The sequence below is a fragment of the Elephantulus edwardii genome, unplaced genomic scaffold (assembly GCF_000299155.1).
Source record: "Elephantulus edwardii isolate Elephantulus edwardi_28Jun2011 unplaced genomic scaffold, EleEdw1.0 scaffold00156, whole genome shotgun sequence".
In the NCBI taxonomy this organism is placed as follows: domain Eukaryota; kingdom Metazoa; phylum Chordata; class Mammalia; order Macroscelidea; family Macroscelididae; genus Elephantulus; species Elephantulus edwardii.
Window position 1 is genome coordinate 2,840,058 of NW_006399906.1, and position 8,226 is coordinate 2,848,283.

Consider the following 8,226-nt stretch of genomic DNA (forward strand, 5'->3'; position numbering starts at 1 on the left):
AGGGGAAGACCCTCTATGAGGTGGATTGATTCAGTGACTGGGGTAATCAGGATGGGTGTATCAGAGGCCATGTGATTGGCACAGGATAGAGCAGGGTTTCGGGCTGTTGTACATAGGGTCGCTATGAGTTGCAAGCGACTCGACGGCACATAACAACAACAACAACAACAACTTTGGTGAGTGACACCCAAGTGTTAAGGACTCTCCTTCATAGGGTTGCTATGAGTTGCCTGCGACTCGACAGCACTTAACAACAATAACATCAACATAGAGAGATAGATCAGCTGGCCCAGTGGACAGAAATGATGCTACCAAGCCAAAAGTGGGTGACTTTTAATCCTCGGCCCTCGGGCCTGTCTTTCATTGGTTTTCTTCAGACATTCCTCTAGGTCATATAGCCCTGGTGTACAAGTTGCCATACAGCAGTAACTTGTGGTTGCTGTGAGGCAGAACACTCTGACACTGGTATGTCAAATGCAGTAATGGCTGGTTACCCAATGCAGACAGAGAGTGGGGTGGAGCTCCCTGATTAAAACAAGCTTGGAAGGAGGAGTAGCATCCACTTCCATAATAGCTTGCCTCCAGAAACCCTATGAACCTGGAGAGAGGATGAGAGACACCCAAGCATTGAGGACTCTCCTTCATAGGGTCGCTATGAGTTGCCTGCAACTCGATGACACTTAACAACAACAACAACTTTGGTGAGTAGTGACTGAGTCTTAAAAGTTTCAAGCAGCCACTGAAGTGACATACAACTACTGTTTGTTCCAGTCCAGAGAAAAAAAAGAGTGAAGGAAATCAAAGACTAAAGGAAATAATTGTTCTAAGGGACTAATGAACTATAAAAACTCTACAGCCTTCACTATCCTGAGACCAGAAGAAATAGATGGTTCCCAGCTACTAATCTGATTGTGATCACAATAGAGGATTCTGGAAAAAAAGAAAGAAATTTAAATTTAAAATTTTAAATTGTAATAATTATAAAACTTACATGGAAGGGTGCATAAGAAATATAATCAACATAGATTATTGTTGTTATTTGCTGTTGAGTCACCAGTGACTCATAGCGACCCTATGTACAACAGCCCTAAACTCTGCTCTCTCCTGTGACAATATCACTGTCTCCAATTCACCTACCCTCATTACCACAGTCACTGAATCAATCCATCTCATCTAGGGTCTTCCTCTCCTGCTCTGTCCCTCCACCCTCCCAAGCATGATGTCTCTCTCCAAGGACTGGTACCTCCTTGCAACACGTCCAAAGTATGTCAGACAAAGCTTCAGAATCCTTGCCTCCAAGGAGCAGCTTGGTTTCACCCTCTCCAGATCAAACCTGTTCGTTTTCTTAGCAGTCCATGGTATATGCAATACTCTTCTCCAACACCACAGCTCAAAGGCATCAATTCTCCTTCAATCCTCCCTAGTCATTATCTAGCTCTCTAATGCATAGCAAGTGATTGCAAAGACCATGACATGTATCAGGCGCACCTTAGTCTTCAAACTGACGTCTTTGCACTTCAGCGCTTTAGAGAGGTCTTTAACTGTAGACTTTCCTAACACAGCACATCTTTTAATTTCCTGGCTGCTGGTGCCAAGAATCTCAACTGTGGAGCCAAGCAAATCAAAACTGTGAACAATCTCAATCTCTTCACCATTCATATGATGATGCCAATTGGCCCAGTGGTGAGAATCTTTGTTTTCTTGATATTGAGCCTCAATCCATACTGAAAACTGCAGTCCCTGACCTTCCGTAGCAAGCACTTCAGGTGCTTCTCAGTTTCAGCAAGCAGGGTTGCGTCATCTGAATAACCCAGATTGTTTATGATTCTTCCTCCAATCCTGATGCCACATTTCTCCTCATAGGGCCCATCCTCCTTGATAATCTGTTCTGCATAAAGATTGAAAAGGTATGGAGACAGGATATAGCCGTGGCATACACCCTTCCCAGTTTTGAACCACGCAGTGTTTCCCTGCACTGTTCTGATGATGGCCTCCTGGTCCAAGTACAGGTTTTGCATTAGCACGATCAAGTATTCTGGGATTCCCATTCTTCTCAGAATTAACCACAGTTTGTTATGATCCACACAGTCAAATACCTTTGCATAATCAATGAAAGATTGTGGAGAAGCCAAAGCAGAAGGAAGAAATCAAGACATTAAGGAGCTGAACAGGAGATTTCAAAAGGTTGCATGACAAGACAAAGTATTATGATGAAATGTGCAAAGAACTGGAGTCAGAAAATCAAAGGGGCTGAACTCGCTCAGCATTTTTTCTTTAAGCTTACAGAACTGAAGAGGAAATTCAAGCCTCAAGTTGGAATACTTAAGGATGCTTTGGGCAGAATATTGAGTGATCTTGCAAGTATTAAAAGAAGATGGAAAGAGTATACAGAATCATTATACCAAAATGAATTGGCAGACACAGAAGAATTTAAAGAAAGAATATATGAACAAGAGCCTATCGTGATGCAGGAAGATGTTCAGACTGCTTTGAAAGAATTGGCTAAGAATAAGGCCCCTGGAATCGATGGTATGCCAATTGACATATTTCAGCTAACAGATGCTGCCCTAGATGGGCTCACCACATTGTGCCAAGAAATCTGGAGAACAACCACTTGGCCAACTGACTGGAGGAGATCAATATTTGTTCCCATTCCAAAGAAAGGTGATCCCACAGAGTGTGGAAATTATTGAGCACTATCATTAATATCACATGCAAGCAAGATTCTGCTGAAGTTTACTCAAAAGCGACTGGAACAGCACATCAACAGAGAACTACCAGAGGTGCAGGCTGGGTTTAGATGGGTTTGTTGTGGTAGGGATACTGTAGCTAATGTTAGATGGATCTTGGCTGAAAGCAAGGAGTACCAGAAGTATGTATACCTTTGTTTCATTGATTCCTCAATGGCGTTTGACTCTGTGGATCAACAAAGGTTAAGTACTATTTTATATACAAATAAAAAACACAGATCAAATTCACAGGAACTTATAGATCTCCTGATAGTATGACCCTTAGACACTCTTCAAACATGGAACTGAGATGTCCTTTCAGTCAAATAATAGACAGGAATATAAAGTAAGCAGTAACCCCTGTGAGGCATATGTTACTCATGACAATCAACCATGCAAAACCAAAAGGTATTTGCCCCAAAACAAAATTCAGCATATAGGAATGGAAAGTAAAGATTGGCGGATAGAAATAGGATAACCAGAAAGGAAGTAGTAAGAGTGTTTATATTGAGGGGATCGCAACTAATGCTAGAAAATGAAATATATATGAACTGTTGAATAGGAAGTAAACTTCTCTGTAATGTTTCATCCAAACCACTATAAAATGTCCAAGTAAAGAAGAAAGTGCTAATGTAAGCAATCTCTTGTCTAGTGCAAAATTGCCAGGTATTTGTAGGTAGAACCACTTATAGGTGCTTGTGAAATATTGTTAATTACAAGCTAAATGTCTTTCACCAATAGGCAGGCATGTCTGTAAGTATCACAACATAGTGACTTCTAGAAATCTAGGATAGAACTTCTAGGGAGTACAAACCATTACCAGAGGTTATAGGGTAAATATGGGACAGTGCATGACTGGAAAGGCACAGATTTAATGATGCTATCATAAAAAATCTACATCATGCTGTTGACACAACCTTATTTGTTGAAAATGAGGAGGATCTGAAGTGCTTGCTGTGGAGGGTCAAGGACTGCAGCCTTCAATATGGATTGAAAATAAATGTAAAGAAAGCAAAGATTCTCACCCCTGGGCCAATCATGATAAATGGTGAAGAGATTGAGACTCTTAAGAGCTTTAGTTTGCTTAGCTCTACAATCAACTCTTGGTCCTAGAAGCCAGGAAATCAAAAGATTAATTACATTGAGGAAAGTCTGCTATCAGAGACCTCTCCAAGGTACTGAAGACCAGTGATGTCAGTCAGGAGACTAAGGTGTGCCTTATACAGGCCAACGTCTTTGCAATCACTAGCTATGCATCAGAAAGCTTGAAAATGACTAGGGATGATAGAAGGAGAGTTGATGTTGATGTCTTTGAGCTGTGGTGCAGGAGAAGAGTATTGAATATAGCATGGACTGCTAGGAGAACAAACAAGTTCATCCTGAAGAGAGTGAAGCCAGGCTGCTCCTTGCAGGTTAGGATTCTGAAGCTTATTCTGACATATTTGGACATGTTGCAAGGTGGGGTCCGTCCTTGGAGAGGGATGTCATACTTGGGAGAATGGAGGGACAGTGCAAGAGAGGAAGATGAGATGGATTAATTCAGTCACTGGGATAATGGTGGTAGGTGTATCAGAGACAATGAGATTGGCACAGGATAGAGCAGGGTTTAGGGCTGTTATCTTGTACATAGGGTCCCTATGAGTAGCTAGCAACTTGATGGCACATAACAACAACAACAACATCCAGTAGTGACTGAGTTCATGAATATAATCATTTCAAGGTAGTTTGTTATTGTCTACTATGAAGTCAGAACCAAATTATAGCCGACCCTCCAGCAGGTTTTAAGAGGCAGTCAATCTCATGGGAAGAGATAGCCTGCCCATCTTTCTTCTAAAGACAAAAGCTAGTGGATCCAAACTACTTGGCTTTGGATTGACAGTACAACTCCTTAGCGCTAAATCATGATTGCTCCCTTTCAGGTAGTTTTTATGTACTCTTAAATCAGAAGTGACTCAGAGTTTACTTTCTAAAATGTTTTTTTCCTTGTTTTTTTATTGATTTGCATACAATAATTTCTTTACAGTGTGTTTCATTCATGTACATTTAATATGGGATTTTTTTTGCCCCCTCTCAATCCACCAAACTCTGTGACCCCATGATTCCTCATCCCCACCCCTCACCCTCAGCCCTCCTCTGCCTCTCCCTTTCCCTCTTTCTATATCCATACACATCTTATTGGCTCTCCTTCTATGTTTACAACAATGATCTTATGCAGTATTTTACTTTAAGATCCTGAGTTAGTTCACTTTGCATAACGCTCTCTAGCCTCTCCCATATTACATAGTATTTTCCAAAATCATTTATCCTGAGTGCTGCATAGTATTCTATTGTGTGAATGTACCACAGTTTCTTGATCCAGTAATTTTTTGACGGACATTTGGGGTGTTTTCCATGTTTTTGTTATTGTAAATAATGTTATGAATATCAGTATACAAATCTCTGTTTGTGTCTCTGTTCTTTTTCTCTTGGAGTATATTGCTTGCAGTGGGTTTTCAGAGACATTAAATCTAACAGGAATAAGATTGTCCATCTTTTTCCTGTGGAACAGCTAGTGGATTCAAACTTCCCGCCTTTGGGTTGGCAGCTCACCTCCCTACCACTAGGCCACCAGAACTCACTGGTAGTTGTTGCAAACCTCTGATTACTCCCTCTTATAGACTGGAAGTAATCATACCACTGTAGTTAAAAAAACCTCCAATGAGATCTCATTATTTACTCAACTGAGTGCCCATTCCTCAGCCCTGCATTGACAGACACACCTTAGGAAGGCATTGATCCGTGCCTCCATTTTTCAATGGAAATGAAATTAACATGGAATATAATCAACCATTTTAAAGTTAGCATTTCTATGGTATTTATGAGATTCACAGTGTTGTGCATGTCTATCAAGTTTTAAAATATTGTCGTCATCCCAAATTGAACTCTGTACTTATTAAATAGTTTCTCCTCATTTTTCCATCTCTTCAGTTCTTGGAAACTCCTAATCTATGTTTCTTCCTATGAATTAGCCCATTCTCGGTATTTCCAATAAATAGAACCATAAACTACATGACCTTGTGTGTCTGCAATTTTTAACTTAGCATGTTTTCTAGGTTCATGTGTCATTTTTTAATTGCTGAATATTAATATTTTATTATATGTTGTTATTTTTTGTGTGCCGTTGAGCCAGGACCAACTCATAGTTAGCTCTCTAGTAAATTTTTAGAGGCTGTAAAAAGCACAAGAGGAGACTGTTCATTCTTCTTCCACAGAGCAGTTGGTGGATTTGAACTGCATGCCTTTGAGTTTCAAGTGCATACTCCTTACCACTAGGCCACCAATGCTTCCTTCTGGCATATGTATGTGTATATATATATATATATTCTGAAAGCCTAGTGGTAAGGAGTTACACTGACAATCCAAAGGCATGAGGTTTAAATTCACCAGCTGTTCCATGGGAGAAAAATGGACAATCTTATCTTACACAATTTATTGTCTCTGAAAACCTGATGGAGGGCCAGTTATGAGTTGGTTCTGACTCAAAGGTACGTTGTTGTTGTTATCTCCCATTGAGTCACCTGTAACTCATAGTGACCTATGTACAACTGCTCTGAACCTATCCTGTTCTGAGTCAGTCTCATTGACTCTGATACACTTTCCCTCATTATCCTAGCAATTGTATCAATCCATCTCATGCGGAGTCTTCCTCTCCTGCACTGTCCCTCAATCCTTCTAAGCATGAAGTCCTTCTCCAAGGACCAATGCACCCTGGCCATGTGTCTAAAATGTGTGAGACAGAGCTTCACAATCTTAGCCTCCAAGGAGAAACTTGGTTTCACTCTCTCTAAGACAGACTTGTTTGTTTTCTTGGTGGTCCATGGTATTGTAAAGCCTCTTCTCCAGCAATAAAATTCAAAGGCATCTATCCTTCTTCTGTCATCCTTAGTAATGGTCCAGCTCTGTGATACATAGCAAGTAACTGCCAAGACCATGGCTTCGATCAGGTACATCTTAGTCCATTGATTGTCATCATTGCTTCTTAGTACTCTGGAAAGGTTCCTGACAGCAAACTTCCCAGTGTTATTTTTCTTTTGTTGTCCTGGCTGCTGGTGCCAAGAGTATGTATACATGCAGATGATATAGATATTGATAGTATGACTTTAAATACAGTTAGTATAACTTTAATATAGATAGTATATCATTAAATATATATAGTAGTATAACTTTAAATATATATAGTACAACTTTAAATATATATATAGTATAATTTTAATATATATAGTATACCTTTAAATATATATGCAGCATAACTTTAAATGTATACAGTATAACGTTAAAAATATGTTTTGTTGTTGTTGTTGATTGTCGTTAAGTCAAGCAGTACTCACAGCAACCCTATGAACAAAAGGCCTGAAGCCTTTCTGTAACTGTTGTAATTTCTCAAAGTTCATAGAGTTTCCAGAAGCTTGCTGTTTGAGAAGTAGATGCCACTCCAACTTCCAAACCTGTCTTAAACTGGGAGCTACACCAAACACTGTCCCCCATGGGTAACCATTATGGCATTTGACACACTGATGGTACAAGGTGCAGCATCACAGCAACCTCAGGTTACCTCAGTACAGCATATTGACAGAAGAGTGCTGTACCACTTAGAAAATATTCTCCCAAAATACATTGACAACCTATTTTGAAATACAAAGGCCCTCCACGAGTCCTTGTTTACTCTAAACAAGAGGTTTAAATAAAAAACATCCAATATAATATGTTGTTGTTTTGTGTCCTCAAGTTGCCTGTGACTCATAGTGACCCTATGTACAGCAGCTCTGAACCTGCTCTGTGCTGAGTCAGTCTCACTAATTCCAACACACCAACCCTCATTGTCCCAGTTGCTGTATCAATCCATCTCACTGAGTGTCTTCCTCTCCTGTGCTGTCCCTCCAAGTTTCTAAGCATGTTGTCTTTCTCCAGATACCCGTCTCTCCTGCCCCTATGCTCAAAGTATAGGAGACATATTTTCAAAATCCTAGCCTCCAAGGAGAGACTTTGATTCACCCTCTTCAAGACACACTGACTTGTTTTCTTGGTAGTCCATGGTATGTTCAAGACTCTTCTTCAGCACCACAACTGGAAGGCATCAATTCTTCTTCTGTCATCCTTAGACATTGTCCAGCTCTCTGAAGCATAAAAAGTAGTTGTGAAGGAAAGCCATGGCCTGAATGAGGTGCACCTTAGTCTCTAGACTGACATCATTGCTTTCTAGTGACCGCAGATTTTTCAAATACAATTTATCTTTTGATTTTCTGAGTGCTGATATTGAGAGTGTGGTGTTAAGACTGGAGTTGAGCAAGCTAAATTTGCTAACAGCCTCAATCTCTTCTCCATCTATCATGGTGCTACCAATTGGCCCAGTGGTGAGAATCTTTGTCTTCTTTTTTTATTGGGAAAAACATATTGGGGGTACAAGGAGGTGAGGGTTGGGGACAGAAGGGTGAGGATGGGCCAGGATGCAGTTGCAGAG